Genomic DNA, 20,092 nt, shown 5'->3' on the forward strand with positions numbered 1-20,092 from the left:
TTGACAGTCTTGAAATATTCAAACAGTTTTCACCATTTCTTCCAGCCTTCGGGAAAAAAAATTCTAAGGAGTGTGATAAATTAGAGTAGGTGTTTGTCATTTTTTTTTTTTACACTGGGCTATCTCTAAGATAATCTTAAAATATATGGCTTGTGTACCACTATTATGTGCAAAACATGGATACACATGTATAGACATGATTTTCACTTGCTGCAACTAAAGCCTATAAAGAGGCTTAATTATTTTGTAAAGCACTTTAAGGTCTACTAGTGAAAGCACCATGTAAGAACTAGGTATTATTATTATTACCTTTTATTACTTTCTTCAAAAGACTGCCAAGGGCATATAGGGTGTTGAATAGTGTTCCTTCTATTAGAGACTAGTAAAAATGCAAATAAATAACTAAAGGAGTTTTTATGGATTTAATTACTTTTAGACATTTGAACAATTTAATTCCTAATGGAAATGTTGATGAACCTCTGTTTTATCACCATTTGTTACTCTACGGAGAGGCTTAAATAATTGGGGTGGGTTTTTTGAATTTTTTATTAGATTTAGATAATTCATCTTGGAGGAAATCTGAAACCTGAAAGAGCATAGCTAATCAGATGCTCCAGCTTCAGTTACATGTGCAGCATGCAGTCCACAAACAGGAAGCTGCAGTAATTGCTATTCAGAAGTGACCGTGCAGTTTTTAAGTCTCTTGATGGCTGTGTGTATGGTTACCCAAGTTTTTAGGTTATGTTGGGTTGAACGATTTGAGGCACTGAAGCAAGCATAAGAAGTGCTGTCTCTTAAAAACGGCATGATTTTAAGCTGAAGCACTGGAAAAACACACTAAGATTAATCCTACCACCTGCCAAGCTGGTGGTACAGGGCTGCCCTCAGTGAGCAGCTGCAGTGCCAGTGTTCCCTATTTGTCTGTGTCCTGCAGCCCCTTACCGTGGTCAAAGGAGCATTAGGAAACAGGAATTCCCCAGGAATTCCTTTTCTTCTCTGAAGGATGACTTCAACAGAGTGGCTTAGATCACATGGATGTAAACTTGTATAGAGAAGTAAGGAGGTCTGTGTGGTCTGGCAGCAACGGAGAGAGACTGGCTACGAGCAGGGATCCAATCTGCAGGAGCTGTGTAGGATCTCAGAGTTCTGCCCTGCAAATGTACAGAGGCCCTTCCAGGAGGAGCTGCTGAGGAGCAAGGGGCTTATGTGCAGTTGGACTTGTCTGACACTGGAGCCGCTCGTCTCTGACCCTGTGGCATTGCTGGTGGGGCTTCTGCATCAGCAGGACAGTGCTGCTCTTGGGAAATTCTGGTGTTTGTTGTTGTTGTTGTTGTTGTTGTTGTTTTTTGTTTGTTTGTTTGTTTTTCTGTTACCTAAAGGAACTTCTATGTATTAAATTATGATGTACTATAGCTATAATTTGTTACAAGCTAATTGCACCATTTTGTAACAAAGCACTGTACTCTGGCTCCTAAACACAGGGAGAAGAAAGAGAAGTCAAGTGTGGCAGCAGTCTCAGGTGGACAGCAGTGCTGCTAGCTGCCAGCTCCCAGCTGAGCCCCAGGTCTCGCTCTGGACACGAGGGGGATCCCCAACCTACAGCCCAGGGCTCAAATCCACCTTTAATGTACAATATAAGTTGGTACAATGACAGAGATTTGGTTCTTTCCAGAAGCCAAGAAACTTTGTAGTTTCCTCTGTGTGGACTTCATAAAGAGAACAGAGTGAATTCTGTCTGATACTTATCAGCAATCCAGACACAAATTAGCAAGAATTTGAATTTAAATTAGACATGTAAAAGCATCAGTCTTACTGAATGCCATTGAGCTGGACACCAATTATAGCATATTATGTATTAGGAAATATTTAACCTGTGACATGAGTAACATGGAAGAGCAAACAGTATTTTTTTTTATGTCTATCTAGAAACTTAAGATTAAAAGTAATCAAATAAGTCAAATTCTTTGGGTACTTGCTTTAGTGGAGGGTTCAGAAATACCTTAGCATTAATGTCTAAAAATGTATGCAAAAAACAGAGATGTGTTCACAAGAAATACCAAGAGGCATAGATATATTTTTTAACAAGATATTACATAAAAGGTATTTGTAGAGTTTATGTTCTGTTTGAAGTACTTACATATTAAAGATTATTATTGCTATGTTTGCATAGCTTACATCAGGGCTGAATTTGAGCATAAATCCTTGCATTCAGACCTAAGAAATTGGATTAACTTTGCAATAAGTCTGCAGAAGTCATGTTTGCATTTAAGGTCAAGGCCAGCATATTTCACTGGAGAAGATAGGTTTAGTGGGTACAGTCAGATCAAGGCTAGGTGGCATTTATGCTGAAGGAAGACATCTGTACACCAGATTACTTAGCTTAGATGGCATACACCTTTGTTTTTAAATTCTTAGGATATCTGTGCTGGGTGGTATGTGTCCTTATCTTCTGCATCTGCACAAAGAAGGAATTGTATACACGTTTGTCTGATCTATTTGTCATTTGCTGGTACAGAAAAACGTAGTATGTTGGATGACAGTGCTATTAATAGTGTTAAGTTGTTTAAGCTTTAATGGAGTATGTGCTCAGGTGTTGTAGTATGGAAGAATATCTCCATAAGCATCAAAAATCAGAAGTGCATTAAAACTGTTAATACCACTGTTACCAGGCAACAATTTAAATCTTACTATAGGTTCTGTAAATGTGGAGTTACATGACTTCTTGCCAAAGTAAGAGTGAGAGTGTAACTCATTTGCAATAGCAATTTGAGAACAAATGGTATCCTCTAAGACTGGGTGGTTGTAGTACTTTAGAATTCTTCTAAAACCACTAATTTTTCTTTTTATCTTCTTCATAAGGAAACCATCTATTTAGAGCAGAACTCCTATTTGATTACGGAAATTTAGGGAAAATCTAAAGGGGACAGTGGCTTCAGGTCATTGTTGAAGTACAGTTGATATGGCTGCCCAGGGAAATTGAGATGATACATACTTAGACCTTGCAGTACATTTGCCTTAAATTTTATCTTAGTACAACTTCACTCATGGATTGCTTAAAACATTTGCAAATCTTTTTATTATTACTTTTATTATTATTTTAAATATCCTACAAATAATCTTGAATGTGCTGAGATTTGGGCTACATTTTTTTTTAATTTGGCAAATGCATGCAGAAAAGTATGGTTTTAAGGTGTATGTACATTTCCCATGACTGTGGTGCAGCTAAATATGGGAATGCAAACATACCTGGTTAGTGGATTGCAGCTGCATGTACACTGTGTCTGAAAATATTTTCATAACAAACACGTACTTACAGTACTGAAATATAGTTACTAAAATCAAAACTCTCACCAGCTTATCAGAACACACAGGTTAGGAATACAAGAGAGAGTAATTTTGGGATTGTAGCCTTCCAAACAACATTTCTTAAAAGCGCAATTTATCATTTAGAAGGGCCTTCCATCACAAGGCTGTTTTGCCACAGAGTTAATGATCTTGTGTATTCTGAAAGGATACAAATGAATTGTTCCATAGTTGTTGTGGAAATGGCTCTTTACTTAGCTTGAAAGCAGGAACAATGAAGGCTAGAATAGTGTCAAATTGGAACGAATCCTATCTATCTAATATCAATCTATCTTCATGACAACAGATGCAAACTTCGCAATACTTCAGCTGGCATACAATGAATATGTTATATTGCTGTGCTAAGAAGCTTCCTCTATATTTTGGTGAATTGCAAGACACTACTGAGGGCATGGGAGCTGTTTGTTCCTTTCTGTCTAACTAGGAATTAGTATAAAACAGGATATGATTAAAAACCTGTGCAATAGTAAGTTCAGCTTAGATTTGTATGAATATAGATTGCTTTTTTGAAAACTTTTTCCATTTTTAAATGGGTGATACTTAATGACATAACTGAAAACATTAGCCAAATCAAGCTTGTAATTTTAACATGAACGGCACAACATTAACTATGTTAGAATTTATCAAGTATGAAACGTGTTCTTCATTCCAAATTATGATAGTTTTTTCAAAGCAATCCATATACTGTTAATGCAACAGGACCAGTTTTATCCCTCATGTACCACCCAACAGCAGCCTGTTGGATTTATGTCAAACCCTAATTTTAAATTGTGGGCTTTTTTATTCTTTGAAAAACAGTTTCATATTGCATTCTCCTTCCTGGAGATGGCTGTATAGTTTTGGAGCACTATACGATTTCACAAAAGGCTTGACAGCCAATGTCTGATCCTATTCCAGAGATTCATGCTTGCCAGCCTAATAAGAACATGAACAATTATTTTTCTTTTAATCACACTGGATTTCCCCAGGGAGCAAGGAAAAGAGTTACTTCATTGCCTGGCATGTCAGGATTTTTTTAATCCTCTACTGCTGCTATTTCTGTCCTGGTGTTCAAACTGAGTGGAAGAGCAAGACTTTAAAGCCTCGTCTGCAGTGCTATGTAGGGTGTATATGTCAGTGCATAAAAACCATATTCTAACATTCAGCTGGGTCTAGTAAATTACTCTTATTACAGTGCAAAGAAGAATCTAGCCAAAAAAATATATATATTTTTTTTCATTTTGCTTCATTAATTTATTGCATGCTTTTCCTGAACTCTAATCTCTAGGCTCAAAATATGTCACCACAAGGGCAAATTTGTAGAAGGTACTTATAACATACCATACATATTTATATGAACTCAACAGCTAACAAAACAAAACAAAACTTTACAGTGTATTGATTAACTAATATTGGGTATGATTCAGTTATGTAGGAGAAGATTTAAAAGCTTTCTGCAAAAAATAAATTCTGTGTCAGTGAAAGGTTGCTTCATGGTCTTTTTAGTTTGGGCTTTTGAACAAAACCCTCACTACAGTTCTTATGCACCACTGTAAGCATAGTTTTCTCAAGAAGAAACTAATTAACCACTTCATGGTAGAACTATCAGCTTCAATGCATAGTTACACCTACTAGAGTGGTCTAACTATTCAGTACTAGTCCTAGCAACTATTTTCATGTTTATTCTTTATAGTGCAAGTCCTCTTTTGTTTCCATAAGCAATTAATATTTTGCACTAAAACTCAAAAAAGCTTGTGAAATAGTATAGGTTTTGCCCCGATCTTCCTGCATCATTTTAACTAAAATGACCATCTAGATTTTGTAGGGCTTGAAAAAAAGCTGTGTTTCACTTCAGAGAGAAACAGATTTATGCCTGCAGATATTAACGCAAGGCAACTCACATTAATATACTACTATGTTGCATTGCAATCTTTGATTTTAATACCTTTCACTTATGAATTTTGGCATGCTTTAAAATACTGGCCGCTGGCACCTGACAAGTACTGAATGAGGTAAATAAGCATTATCCTTGTGTTACAGGTGGAGAAACTGAAACACAAAGGGAAGAAATGCTGCCCATGGTTATATGGCATTCCAATGGCAGAGGTAGGTCTACAACTCAGAAATTCTAACTACAGAATTAGAAGTAAAAGAGTGTGTTGGTGAAAGTGACAGGTATTCACAGTATTTCAGTACTTATGCCTATGCTTCTAACAACAGAGGAAAAGATGCTCTGAGAATAGGCCCCCATAACCATACTGATTATGGGTGTGTGGGTAAATTGCTGCTGCCTGTTTCAGCAGAGTAGTGGCTCACTGAGATTGATGGCTGTAGTTTAGAGTTTATGGAAGAGCAGCTCTGTTTTGTTTGGAAAAAGTGCTGAGAAGAAAACCTTAGATCTCAAGTTTTGGTGTGACTTGCCTCTGCGAAAGGAAATAAAGATAAGATATGGGTGGTACCACATCATTTTCCATTTTTCTGCCATGCTTAAGCTCTCTTTGAGATGTTAAAAAATCCAGAACCCAAATATAATTATTGGAATTTGTGAAACTAGAATAATAAAGCCTACTTTTTACCTATAGACTTGGGAAGATTTCCTGCTGACACAAATAAAGCTTGAGGAGCTTCAAGGGTCCTTGGGGCTTTCTTGCTTTTGAGAGATGAGGTTTGATTAGAAGATCCAAAGTCCATTTGTTCACCCAGTAGTAATGATGATACACTGCCCAGTATACTAGTTTGTTTAGCTGCCATGGGGAAGAATTTTACTTGAGGTCATTCCCACACCACACTATAGAAAAAGAAAGCTCCTAATCTATTTGACAAATAACAGCTGGAACCCTGGCCTGAATCTGTTGGTATAGCTCCATAAAATTAAATCAAGTTATTTCAACATACACATGCCAGTATCTTGACCAGTAATAATAAAGTGGCTAGGTGGTAAAGAAATGTAAGAGTCACAGGACATTAAATTTAACTAGTTGTGCATCTGTTAATGGCAAACAGCAGAGAGGATACACCTTCATTGTATCTACTCTGTACCAAATATTATGTTCAGAATAATGTGCATTTTTTCATTGTGTATTTCTCGGTCTAATTCTTCACTAGGAGGTCTTAACAAGGCTTTTTGATTGTGTTCTGTTTCTCAGTCTCTTCTCAAATTGATTATAGTTAACATGCCTAAATAACAGCTAATGAACAGCAGTTACAGGTAGATAAAAAACTGTATATACTTCAAAGATTTTGTATAGGAAACATTGCAGCCAGAAGGCTTTTTTTTTTCATTTAGAATTATTTCAGAAATTCAGTGTTTTCTGTCCCAAACAGTCCATTCTTCTATAAAGCCAATGCTGTTTTATTAAATGAAGCCCTACCTCTTAATATTCACAAAATATCATAACATCAAATAATGATCAGACCCCAAGACAGGTTTTAAACTATTAATGATCTGCCACCTGGTGGCCTGACTTGTTTGAGTTAATGCACTTCTAATTTACAGTGATGGTAATTCTGCTCAAATCAGTGTCTTTAATATGTTCCTTGTGGTTAATGATCTTGGTGTGGGAATACACTGGTGTACACTCTGGTCCACTTCTATCCCAGTCCTTAATGCTGTGATTCAGGCTAGACTTGTGTGATCTGTATGTGTGATCTGGAAAAACCCATAGGAAACTTCTTTTGCTGAAGGAGGAGAAAGTGTTCTAACCTAGCTGTGGGTGACATCTTCCTCTACCCATGTTCAGTTTAAATAAATAATGGTCCACGTTGCCTCTTTTTTTTTTTTTTTTTTTTTGAGATGGCAAATGATTCCCTTCTTGCCAAAGTTGTTATGTATTATTCCTATTTATAACTAAAAAGCATTGCAGTAAGTGTTAAATAATTGAGATTTGTTTATATTTCTGCCCTATCCTTTTCGGTGTCTCCTTATAGCCTGAAGACATGGCAGATTTACAGACTACTTCAGTTCTGCATTTCTGTAAGGGGTTAAGGTACATTGCACCTGATACAAAGCTATAATCATGTATTTTTCCTGGGTTACGTCTTATCCAAGACTGGAGTCATTTAAACTGGAAGGAAGGAGATCATTATGATTGAACGACTGTACTTTTAATTAAATATTTAGGAGGCATGGCTTGTATACTAGTGGCGTAAATAGGTAGGTCAGGTGTAGCAGAACTGATGCACAGATCCTGATACTTTTCTTAGATATACATACTTTAGGCAACTAAAAGAAGGTAATGTGTGATTTCTCACTGCTCACACTTAAAAGATAAAAAAATAATCCACAACCATGAATCTTGTTTGTGTCATAAGATTTAAATACAGCAATAATAAAAGAACTCAGCATTCATGGTGCATATTACATTATCCTTACAAAAATGCTTTGCAAATGTAGGTAAAGTCTTCTGGCCCACAGTAAATAAAAATATTACTACCATTAGAAATATGGATATACAGTGTAGTAACAGGATATTGTGTTTTGCATGTTGTGGAAATCAAAAAGCACATGTATTTTCCTTTGACTCTGCTCCAAATTAATGTTATTCAGTCTTTTAGTACAAACGTGTCTGGTGCTGTCTCTAAGTATAACTGTGAATTGTTGGTATGTAACTGTGTTTGTAAAAACCAGATAGGTGATGGAAATAGTATGTATATGACACAAATAAAAAATAACAAGCAAATGTCAATGCTTAAAATTTGGATATTTCACACAGAGAAGCAAGAACCAAGGTTAGTTGTTTGGAAAGGTAGGAAGACAGGAAAACTGCAGAGAAATCCATGAAATAATTTCCAATTAAATACACAGTTAAAATGGATAACCAAATACACTTTGTGAATGGAAAAAATGTAGAAAATGATGTCATCATTTCTGCCTATAACAATTTACTTAGCTATGTGACAAATTCACACCAAAATGGAAAGATACTTTGTGATATGCATGTGATTATGTCATTACAGATATCATTGCCCTGGAAATTTGCATTATCATGGCTCACAAAATGGGTATGCAACCAGTATGCTATCACCAAAGAAGTGTTTTTCATTCTTCACACTGGTACTTTCTCTCCTTCAAAAAAGAAAGATTAATATATGAAACAGTGAAAATCAGTACTATGTCCCCATGCAACTTCCTTCGGAATTAGGACTTGGACACACAATTTTCATAACTTCACAAACTGGCAACTTGAATCTGATGAAGCTACCTAAAGTTTCTTCTCCTGGCCTCCTGGAATTTTGTTGGCATGGAGAAATAGCAAATGAGATAGGAAGGAATGATAGGAATCAACTGCACCAATTTTATCTGTCAAGAAAGAAGAAAAAGGGAAGAGATGCAGATAGAACATACTACACTCTGACACTCTGTTGTCACAATGACTTCTCAACTTTTCCTGTAGGGTGTTGTAAGCACTTTTACCCGGGTGCCATGCTATTTTACATGGAGAGGACTGCCATCAGTTACCACAGCAGTGTATTACAGCCAAATGTGAGTATTGGGATACGTCTTTCTTGACAATCTCCTTTATAATTCAGTTTTGTTTCATTGGGAGAGATATCTATGTGGCAGTTTCCAACAAATCATTTTTGCAAATCTAGATAAAAATGATAAAGTAATTTTTTTTTAGCAGAATCATCATGTAGTCTCAGTAAATTACTCAGACTGTCTCTTAAGAGTCGGTCTTCTCTTCTACTGACATCTCATTCTTTATATGCCAGAAAAATTTTGTACTGGTTTTCTCAACAGTGTCTAGTTATCCTTTATTTTCTGCCTTAGCCTTTCCTATCATGGGTATGTCTCCTCTTCATTTTATTGTCACTTCAGACTTCTCACTGTCGGATATATTATTCCTCCCCATGATCTTTTTTCATAAGCTTGGCTAGTCTTTGCAAATTGTTGTTCATAAATTTTGACCCTTTTTTGTATTTATTTTTGGTTGTGAAATGCAAGCCTAGAGAAGTCATTAATTTCCCTTCATTTCCCCCCCACACTTTTCCTCCTTTGTTTCATTTAATTATTTCCCACGTCATAGTAAAAATGACTTTTGGGAGGAAAATTGCTTTCTGACACTTGCAGCACTTTTCCTATAGTCCTAACTTTTCTCTAACTGAGTATTAATATTCAAAATTAAGTCTGCAGTTAATGTGCTCAGATACATTTCACTGAAAGGTAGTCAAAGTTACTATTTTGCTTGGTGAGCTGTTTGTTTGATTTGATGATTCTCGTTTACACTAACTCCTCTTTACAGGGGTCTGACAATATAAAGGAGATTTGCATTAATATTTCATCTGATGTCTTAATCGGCTGTTGATAAATATAAATATTTGACCCTGGAAATCTTGGGTTGCATCATGTCAAAATCTTCCTGTTTCTAGGATTTTGTTGTTCAGCTTCATGGGATTTTTAGTTAATGATCTCAGTGTGGAAATTCTTCTTCTGCAGCATGTATGAAATAAATGATATTGTTCTCATTTGGACTCTGCATCCCTGAGATTTTAAACTATTCATACCAGTTGTGTTACTCATTAAGGACTTTTAATGTCAGCAGTATCCTGAAATTTCTGTAGTGTTTTAATTTTTTGATTACAGTTTAGTATTACTTCTGCTCAGTCTAGCCATTTTTTTCCTCCAAACTTTTGCTCATTTCTTTTGAAATCAAGCTGAAACTTCTTTGTATAATGGCCACATTTTGTATTCTGGCAGGTACCTATTTATAATGACTAAATTAAAAAATATATAGGTATGACAATAACTATGAAACCATAAAGAATCATTCTTTTATGTACATATTTTAGAAGTTCCACATATATTATCTTGAGATGTTTTCCACAGTAAGTTTTACACTGAAATAAAATCTCATTTGCATTTAAAATACATCTAGAGGAACAATCAATAAGAGTAAAATTCCAGCTGTGCAGCGACTTACATTATTTCCTCAGTGAAACTAATGCTTTATAGTGGCAGTAACATACAACTATATTTTGTGGTGATCAGAGACTGCAGTTTGTGCCACCATTTTATTTTTCATTTTTAACAAAATCCTTTGTTAACACTGAAAATCTTAACTCAGATTCAGGGTAGCTATATGCCTGCTATTTTTATGGATTGAGCAAATTCAAATCAAAAAATGTCACATATTCATGAATGGGAAAACAATAATTTTGAGGATTACTAACATATTGCACATTCATGTGGAACCATGAAAAAGTCTTTCCCCTTTCTTTTATTGGGAATTTGTTAGGGTATTAGGCACAATACCCCCCACCCTCCTTAGGAGATTAGAATTTAATACTGCATTGTCCATGCTGTCCATGAGTTGCTGGCATCTGAACACATGTTGTGTGCATTCATTTCAGATTTTTTTCATTTCTTCTGTACCAGACCCATGGAAATTAGAAACCCAGTCTAAAGAAGCTTTGTAGGTGTTATATTTTCTCTCTTACACATAAAAGAACACTTGAGATCATATCCTCAGGGATATGCCAATTGATTAAAATCTATACTCTCCTCAGAAATCTCAGAAATTCCAGTAAACTTACTCTGCCACTGGGTGTATATTTAATATCTGGTAAATTAGGCTGGGACTTGTCCTTTTTTAAATAAGGTGTAAACACTGAAAGATACCTTCTGAATCAGGAGGAGATGGGGAGGAATTTGTGGTCTAAGTTGGTTTCTTTTATCTAATTACAGATTGTATAAAATCTATGGATTTTGTTTAGCTGGTGGGTAATGATTCAACAGTTAATTATACAGAATGTAATGAAGAATAAACCTTAGAACCCGTAGATTAATATACCCTTATTTCCTTTTAAATGTTTTTGAAGGCATGAAACTAATTTGCTTATAAAAATATTTTAAAAACCTTACTCTAATTTTTGAGCACATAGCTGCAAATTCTGAAGTTAGTTCAAACCCAATTTGATTCAGTAAAGTTTCATTGTGAAACTCAGTGAAGACCTAAACTCTTCTAGCTGGTTAAATTTCTCCCACTGTTTTAGCAGGGAGAGTTCATGCGATCCCCTACTATCACATGTGTACATCACAGAGTTTCATTTTCCAGTGATGCTCTTACCTGCAAGTTGTACACATCTTTCTTTAGGGTTAGCAATGTAGTTAGTTATAGCACCCTTGGCCATGTAAGTAATGTTGTTGAAGCACCACACATTGTGTGTGACCATTTGCAAGGATGTTTAACATGTCTATGGGCATGTGGTGCATTTGAACAAAAACAAATGTGAAAAGAAATGTTGATTTCCACTGATATTCTGTGATATCAAAAGTCTGACTGTCTTTAGTTCCTTCTTCCCAAAATTCAGCATGTTCTGAATGCATCAAGACAAGCTGGAGTTAGTGTCTCACAAGCAAGCTGATAGTATTTATTTAGCTGTGGTGGGACACACATCCATTGTCCTCAACGGATACAAACCCAAGACTGTCAGGGACGCACAGCTGTATGCAGTGCTGTCACACCATCTTATTCATTCAGCAGGATGCTTCAGCACACACTTAACTTCAAGTCTGTAATAAAACTGTATTTAAGGGTATGTATAAGAACATGATTTTCAAAAGCAGCCCAAATTAACCTAATTTTGGAAAACTATGGAAATTTGGCCACCAGTCTTAATACAAACTTTAAGGTCTCAGTACTATTTGTGCAGTTTCTCAGTAAAAAGGAATTTGAGCATACAGTTAAATTGTTTGCTGAAATGAATATATTTTGTTATGATTACTGTTGCTATTTATAATGCTGTAGCAGATTAACTGAGAGGAGGCCCCAGAGCAGATGATTCATGCGGCCTATATGTTCAAGACCAGTTGTTTGAATCTTATGAATCTTTTTCTCTTACAGAATCATTCTGATGAAAATACATAAATGTTAATGACAGTCATAAAGAAAATATCCCAAAGTGCTGTGCAATAAATAGTTGCCAGTGTATTTGGACGGCTGAGGGTCAATAGGCCAACCCCATATTTGACAATGTGTGTTACAAAATCTGATGACACTTAAGTGTTCTTTTGCTGGGTCAGGAAACCTATTCAAAGTTTTATTTCCTTCAAGTGTTGAGTGTCATATATTGGAACTCTGGAGAATGTGTCCCTGTATGATTCTGTGTTCCTTATATCCATATGTAGCAACAATATGTAAGCAATACTGTAAGCAATAGTATAAGAAATAATGGTCATAAACCGTGCTATAGTTTAAACAAAGTAGAAAATTCTTTGGCTAAGTCATCTCTGCAATGAAATCAAGTGTTAAGGGCTGTTACATTGTGATCTTTGGATGCTTTTGCAATGTAAATAACGTGAGGAAAAACAAGGATATATTTCTATATTGTAGGAATCTGTTGCTGGGTTTTGCATACATCTGGCTGTACTCAGAATACCCAGAGGAAGGTGGCTAACTTGACAGGCTAGGGAGAGCAATTAACGTTTAAGGACAGCCTAAGGTGAATCAAGGTGAATTGCCTTGTGAAGTTCATCTACCCAGGGTGATGACCAAGAGGGCACTACTCCTCTTATCTGAAGGAGAAAGGGGAAAATACAGAAAGTTTATAATGGGTAGGCAGGGGGTTTGGGGGGTGAGGTGAGGGTGTGAGGGTGGGACAGCAAGGAAAGTTCCTTTGAACTGAAAACATCAAATGCATTGTTCCGACATCAAATGATTCTGAACCAGCAGTCTGGTAAAATTGGTGTGTTCCCCAGAGACTCAGCTTTGACCAGTGCTATAATGATGCTGACCAGTGCTATAATGATGCTGTAAACCAATTTGAGATGTACTGATGAAAAGTTGTGTACAACTGCTATGTATTGCTAAGTCTGAGAAAGAAAGGACCATAAGACTTAAATTTTACAGAAGATTACATGAAAGAAAGGTGTATCCCCCCACTTTTCAGTTTGCTATGTGCATGAAAATGTGTTTCATTATGAGCCTCTGTCACTTTGTGTGTCTCATTTGAGCCTTGGCAAGAAAATGCGGCGTTGATGAGTAATAGCACAGACCATTAGCGAGTTACTAAATGAGTCTGCTGAGGGAGGTACAGTTGTTTACAGAATACTGCATCTGACAATACAGGAAATTAGAGGTTTACTTGGGAAGAGTAAGGCTGGCAGCTGGAAACTCCTTATGTACTGCCCACAAAACTGTCTCAAGTGGATGCATAGCTGGGGAAGGCAGAAAACCAGAAAGGTTTTATAGCCTTCTGCCATCTACCAGTACAAAGCAGTGAGTTTGTCTTCAGTTGGATGAGTAAGTTTTAGGATAGGTCCATAGCTTGTGTGAATCAGTCTAACTTCATTGACTTCAGCATTTTACTTCTTATAATCAAGTCCCAAAATAGTCTGATTTCCAGTTTTCTTATAGCAAAACTGTTGCCAACTTTGGCATGGTTTCTCTTAGTTTGCTGTGGTGTGAATCAGAGTTCTCATGTTTGGGAAGTAGACAAGTTCTATCAATTTTGTTTCCTAAGTCTATGGACAAAATGATGTTCAGTCACTACGTGTTTTGTCATCTTGGTTAAAATTCAACCTGACATAGTAGTACTGTGTGGATTTACTGTTCCACTGCAATTTGATACAGTCTTTCACTTATCACCATGCCTGTTTTTAATTGCAGAAGTCAGGAATACACACAGTCAATATACCCTTTTTAAAGTTCAACTTAAAACTGAAACAAAAACTTTGGTAGTAATTTATATGGTTTTGAAGGATTGTAGTGATAGAAAAATCATGCTTTCATTCCTAAACATAATCATTTTTTATTCCAGCAATGGAAATATAAATAACATGAATAAATTTAATGATTTGCAGGATATCGATATTCAGTGTGATCAACTCCAAAGGACCAGGTTTATCTGCCACACATAAATATTTTTTCCCTTTTTCAAGCACCAAACTTTCATACCCATGCATCTCCTCTACATTAACGCAGACCCAAGAGTAAGAGTATGATATCTCTTTAATGGACAGTTCTCAGAGCCAAATGACTGTGGGACCTGGGGATATAACTGAACCAGCTGCTTTCCAGAATTCTATGAAGATTTGGTTTTGCTGACAACATTAGTAAGAAAAGTGTGTCTACCTCCATCTACACTGGCAAAATCTATATTTCTTTCACTGCTGAAATAATGGGCATCTCTGACCTTAGCTCGAAGCCTCATTCCAGTCTTATCTCTTTGCATAGTTAAATTGTAACTGGCACCATCTGATTCAATTTCCGGGAACCCCATCTGCCTCCAGTCTTCCTAATTTAGTGAGAATTGAGTGGTATTTAACACAAATGTCCAGGATTTCCAGAATATTCTGATTTTCTACCTGTGTAAATTGACTCACTCTTGTACACTTTTAACCAATCATATGCATAAGGGCATATTTCTAGGGACAAATTATTCTGGCTAAACACTCAGATTTTCAGAACCATCCGTGTACTTCTGCTTGTGAAAAATGTGTGTGCTAATGAGTATCAATATTGCTTGGAGATACTATGAGTACACCTACCATTGTGCTAATTTCAGACACTGACTCCCCTTCTAAAAAATGAACAATTCTGAGAAAGTGGAACAAGAATGTTTTTCCTATTCTGTGGTTAGGTTCAGTCTGTCTATATCTTATCTTTTTAGAACCTTTTATACTTACAGCTATATAATTGATATTTTTTTGTCTTCCCATTCCATTTGAAGGTGATTGTTCAGAGGAACTTCAATCTCAGGACTCTTGTAGTTTCATTTTATGTACATTTCCACCTCTTAGTGGATCTACCTCCACCATGCAATTATCACCAGCTGTTTCTGCAGATCTCTATGCATCAAAATTGAGCGTTCTTTCTCTGTAATAACTCTACACTACCTGACAGTCCAATTTGGCTTTGTTTATACCATAATTCATCAAACCTGGGAGAGTCTTAAAGCTCTTGAAGAATTGCTTGGGATTTATGTAGTTTCATGGTACACACTGTGAGACACATCTTCTATTTTGTAGTGATTGGACATGTTGCTAGTGTGCATAGAAAGCTGAGAGTAAATTATGTCCAGGCACTGCTCACTCAAAATGACGTCACATATTAAATTATATAAACCTTCTGAAAGATAGTTGAGTTATTTCGGTCAGTTTATTCATCCTATAATCTAGGTTGGCCATTATGAGATGAAATGAAAAGTGACAAATTTATTGGCAACTTCACTGCTTTCTAGGAACTGGACTGAGACCACCAACTCATTTCCAGGAGGCCTCCAAAGAGCTATCAAACAAAAATGAGTTTTGGTCATTGTTGACCTGAGGCTAAGTTATACTAGTGCGCTATAGCTGAACTGAAAAATTCCCAACCATCTCACCCAAACACCCTGTATAAATAATTGTTGATATGTATTATTTTCCCTCTCTGCACTAAGTTGAAAAAGTAACCACAGTCATATATCTGGGTACTGTGACAGGAAGGCTATAGCCTGCTTTTATATATTTCTTTTTTAAGTCCAATACTCCAAAGGTAATCAGACAAATGAGACTCTTTAATGGCTGATGATTGGATGAAAGATTCACTGATTAAAGACCAAAACTGACAGAGTATCAATCACTGCTGTCTTTGATTAAGTACCTCACTAATCTCTGTCACTGTATAATGACTATCCCAGCAAACAGAGTCTGATTGCTGCAGGCAAATCATTTACATTAATCAAATAAAGTAAGAAAGGTAGTGATGTGCTTCCCTGTTCAAGAAAAGATACTGGATGTTTCTTGCTAAAAAAGCTAAATGGACAACAAACCTTTAGAAACATAACACTCACTGAACTGGATTTAATGCTCTGTCTTCTAAAAGCTTCTGTTAAGAGCACCAACTTTTGCTCTCACTGACCCAGTTACACATTTCCTAGCTTGCCATAAGCAGTTCATCAAACAGTCAAATTTAGTAGGTAATGAATTCCAAATATAAGTAGCAATTAACCTTAAATCACTACAAAATGACAGGTGTTAGACTTAAAGAAAAAAAAGGGACCTTCATTCTTCTGACCAGATCAAAGAAGCAGCAACATTGCCTCCTAGATATCTTTGTTATTTAAGATTTGCTTGTCACTTGAGGAAGGGAAACTTAAGAGCTTTTGTAGTAAGTTGTCAAAATAAAGCCATGACTCCAATCTCCAAACCCTATCCTTTTATACTTCAGTGAAGTCTCTGGATTTCTGTGAAAGCATCTGACTATCACTTTCAAGTCTGGGAAGAATACTGAAGCACTGCTGGGATCCCTAAACACATACTTCTTGGAAGTAAAAATTTCTTGGAGCTTAGATGCTTGAAAGGAAACACGTATCCTGTAACTGCTGAATCTGCCAACCTTCCTAAAGAAATAATTCCCATCGAAGTCCCCATGGGATTTTCAAAGCTATCTTTGTCTTCTGTCTGTTAGTCAATCTGATAGCTGTTTGCAGGGCTGTGTCTTGGGGCTTAGCAGAGAAAGCAGCTGGGTATAATACTTGGCAAGGCTGACTGATGTGCAGTTGTCCCTCATCATCCAAAGCCCCTGCTGTAGAGCATTCACTCTTCTATAATGTGAGAGACCCTTCCTAATTTGTAGGGTCTTGAATCCAGGTCTGTAGGGCAGAAGGCCCAAGTAGCAGGCTTTTGGGTACTCAGGGAGTAAAGGCATTCTTTTAAGGCTGTTCCATCTGATGGAAATAACCAAAATATGCAGTGAATGCAGAGTTGAAGTGCTTTTCAGCTTATTGGTAATGAGGCTAATGTCTAAGAAATTTAGCTGAGTTAATTTAGTACAAAGTGAAAAGAGCTGTATTCTTCCACTCCTTAAATAAGGCACCCTAGAAATTGGACTGTCTATCTTCAGGACACAGAAGAGATAAGCTGTGGTGGCTAACTCTGAAAGGACAGATAAATAAATGGGATGTGAGCACATAATTCATTGCTGCTGTAGTGCCATTGGAATCAATGACATTACCTAGGAATGAATTTAGCCCAATGCTAATAAAACTATCAGCAGAGGTGGGACAATAACATTTTTCTTCTTGGCCATGATTGACTGAAATCTTTCTCCTGTCATATAACCAGTAATTGTAAGAAGCTATGTACACAGTGGTGCAATAGAAATAAAAAATAACCTCTGTACTAAGGATATATGGTCAAAGACTCAGAGAACACAGCAGCTTATTTGGTATAGCAATACATTACTAGTCTTTAAATTAACAACATAAGAAAAATGAACTCCATTTATCATGTAACTTGCCTACCTCAAGTATAGTATGTATCAGGCCTTTGTATTACTCAGTGAACGTTATAAACAAAGCAAAGATGGTTTGTCAATGGTAATAAACCAAGGCAGAAAAGATTTCAGAGAAGCTTAAATTTTAAATCCAATGCCTTGGTTTTCATCACTTCAGAAGCCTGGCTGAATGAAATTGAGTGCCCAATATTCAAACATAGTTGCTGCAATTTTCTGTGCCTGTTAAGACATATATTCATGTAAATGGATGGGCTGTGTCTAATTAGTCTGTGGTAATCAATATTCTATTTCTGTATTCAATTACAGTAAATGAATATAGCTCTATGTTTTCAAAAATCCAAAATCCTTTTTAAAGGCAGAGAAGGCTCGCAAGAATGGGAAGTCAGGAAAGAAGCAGTCCAGCAAACATTCTTCCATTCTGTTTAGAGAATAAGGGCAAGTCTCCTGCTTCCACCAGTGCTCCTTCCATAATATAAATAAGCTTCAAAGCAGTTTGATTTTTTAAAAAATACTTTTTCAATGAATGTGGAGGAGACCTAGTAGTGACAGCGAGCATTCAGGCAGTGGTCATGAGATGTTCAGACCTGTCCTTCTGGAGTATTTTGGTAATTCTTCCTTACCTTAGCTTGCCTTTCTTGAAATATGTTGTTCCTATGAAGGAGTATGATGGGGAGACCTGAAAATTAATAAGTGTAGCCTAAAGGTTGTACAACACATAGATAGTAAATTTTTGTTCTAATTTGAAAAAAAATGTTTATCCAGCTAGCTGTAGCAGGTGGAACATATGGCAGGAGAGAAGTCTGTGTAGTCACTAGAGGATGATGAAAACCCAGTGGTATGATAGCCAAGTCTCAGTAGTCTGTGTTCATTTTGTTCAGTTTCTGTTCTGTGTTTTTCAGTGTGCCAAGGAGATAGAATGTTGTTGATGCTATTTTTTCTGCACTTGTCAAAATAATATGCCATGGGAGCAAGGAAATATCAGTGATTATATAGTCACAAGATAGCATACTGTTAGACAACTGATACTAACAGGAATAGAAAGTGCAGCAGATGTCCATTGTTCTGACAGTCTCTATTTTGATGAAAAAAGATTCAGTAAATATAGCAAAATATATTGCAAGAATGATGATGTCAGATTTTAATGTCATTTCTGTCACTAAAGGTTGTTGATAGAATGAAAGAAAAGTCACTGGACATGTTGATAACCCCCCCTGCCCCCCCCCCAAAAAAAAAAAAAATCCCAACAACAAAACTCACAAAAACAAAACAGAAACAATCCAGTACTTGAAAGCCAAAACAGGCCGTTACTAGCAATTTAAGATTGTGCCTTACTTCTGCAGTGTACAACAGAGAAAGAATGTTTAAAAAGTCATAAAATATGAATGTGAAATAATGAATTTAACAAAAGCTGCAGCTGTAAAACTCCACCTCTTCCAGCAAGTTTCTTAACATTCTGTTCATCCCAGTTTTCCCTTTGTTGTTTTCTCTTTGACCTGCTGAAGTAGCTCTTACTGCAGTATAAATTATAGGAATCACAGGAGCTTTCGGGCTGAATGAAATTGGAAATTAATTTAATCCAGAATATAATCTCCAACAGTATCCAGATTCAATTAGCAAGGAAAGATGTAAGATACAAACATTCCGAATTTCTCAAGGTTTTATGACCTTATATGATTGCAGCAGAACTGATGTTCAACATGTACAACCTCCCTCTCTCTCTCTCTTTGAGTTTTGCATTCTTAAATTAGAAGAATACAAAACCAATAGCAAATGTCTAGAAGTGCTGCTCTTGAAAATACAGTGTAGTTTTACCTTTAGGTCGCAGCTGTGTTGGAAAGGTTCACTGCTTAGATTCTGCAACATTTCTCCAGTATATCGCCAACATTTTCCTAACTTAGTAGCACACATATAGCACATGCTGTCGATAAAAAACATTCATATCATGTATGTTCCAAATTGTCTTGATTACCTGTAAAGGAATTTCCAAATACGTAATTCAAATGAGCAACAGCTGTCACCTGCTTTCAGAATGAAACATATTCAGGCTATGGCTTGTGACCAACAACTTCTGATGCCCAAGTTGGGTGACAAAAAGTATATTTCATTGTAGGTCAAATAGCCACACTTGTAATGAGGCTGTTCATCATGCAATTAAAAATATAATGCACTTTCTTTCTAAGCAAGGCCAAATGAAATAAGACTGTAGTGACTGAATGACTGGAATCTACTTTCCGTAAATCACTTTGCATGCAAAGATCTCTCTAATGCTATATATGCTTTTCATCTGTCTTGAGTTTTCTATACTAGGAATATTTTACTAAACAGTTGCCTTTGGTAGCTCTTACCCATTTTATTATATGATCATATGCTCTTTTCTCACTGTTATTATTTACAAAATCTGAAGTCAATGTCTTTATTCAAAGGCACATGTGGAAAATAAATGGAAACAGTTGTATGCAAAAAAGAATGCTCTTCTGTAGCCTCCTGTCATTTAACTTTTCATAGGAAAGAAGGCCTCTTGGATATCACTCATA

At 36.3% G+C, this 20,092-nt stretch overlaps 1 long non-coding RNA gene across 1 annotated transcript in view; it reads left to right on the forward strand.

Moving 5' to 3' along the window:
- The first annotated feature begins 8,738 nt into the window (after positions 1 to 8,738).
- LOC309884524 overlaps positions 8,739 to 20,092 on the forward strand; it is a 55,895-nt gene continuing 44,541 nt past the window's right edge. The window contains exon 1 of the long non-coding RNA XR_014318638.1: positions 8,739 to 8,824. This is a non-coding gene — a long non-coding RNA (uncharacterized lncRNA). The remainder of the gene's footprint in view (positions 8,825 to 20,092) is intronic.

The sequence above is a fragment of the Aythya marila genome, assembly GCF_965140915.1.
Source record: "Aythya marila genome assembly, chromosome: 16".
Lineage (NCBI taxonomy): Eukaryota > Metazoa > Chordata > Aves > Anseriformes > Anatidae > Aythya > Aythya marila.